The sequence below is a fragment of the Propithecus coquereli genome, unplaced genomic scaffold, assembly GCF_000956105.1.
Source record: "Propithecus coquereli isolate 6110/MARCELLA unplaced genomic scaffold, Pcoq_1.0 Scaffold45, whole genome shotgun sequence".
NCBI lineage: Eukaryota > Metazoa > Chordata > Mammalia > Primates > Indriidae > Propithecus > Propithecus coquereli.
In genome coordinates, this window is record NW_012150285.1 from 8,745,424 (window position 1) to 8,745,977 (window position 554).

The 554-nt window shown below is 32.1% G+C and overlaps 1 protein-coding gene across 1 annotated transcript in view; it reads left to right on the forward strand.

Annotated features, from left to right (window-relative positions):
• MASTL (microtubule associated serine/threonine kinase-like) overlaps positions 1–554 on the forward strand; it is a 50,042-nt gene that overhangs the window by 27,852 nt on the left and 21,636 nt on the right. The gene's annotated exons all lie outside the window — the stretch shown is intronic.

A 554-nucleotide genomic window follows, 5' to 3' on the forward strand; every position in this document is an offset into this window, starting at 1 on the left:
ACTCAGCCTTGACTTTTTTTTAAATTCCCTACATGTTATGGACATTAGCTTGTTGATTTTGTTTTGTTTTGTTTTTAACCTATATCACTTGAAAACTCATACTACCTCCTTCTATACTATTTTCTACCAGTTTCTTAATTAATGGAATGGTAACTTTGGGATCAGAAATAACTTTTAGACCACAAAGGTAAGATGGGTGTGCTTTTAAAAATACCTATTCTGGGGAGATTGCTTGCCAAATGAATGGATTTAGTTAAAGTTATTTCACTTAACTTACATATTCTGCTTTTGCTTTTTTAAAAATTATTAGAGGTAATAGATATTAAAGGCTTTAGGAACTAAAATTTAAAATTATAATAAGGTCTTCTTCATAGAATGCTGATAAAATAATGTTAGATTAGAATAATGTTAATACACAAAAAATAAATCTTTCATTTTTAGCCAGGCACAGTGGTATATGCCTGTAGTCCCAGCTACTTGGGAGGCTTAGACAGGAGGATCATTTGAGCTCAGGAATTCAAATCTAGCCTGGCCAAGATAGTGAGAGCCCTGTC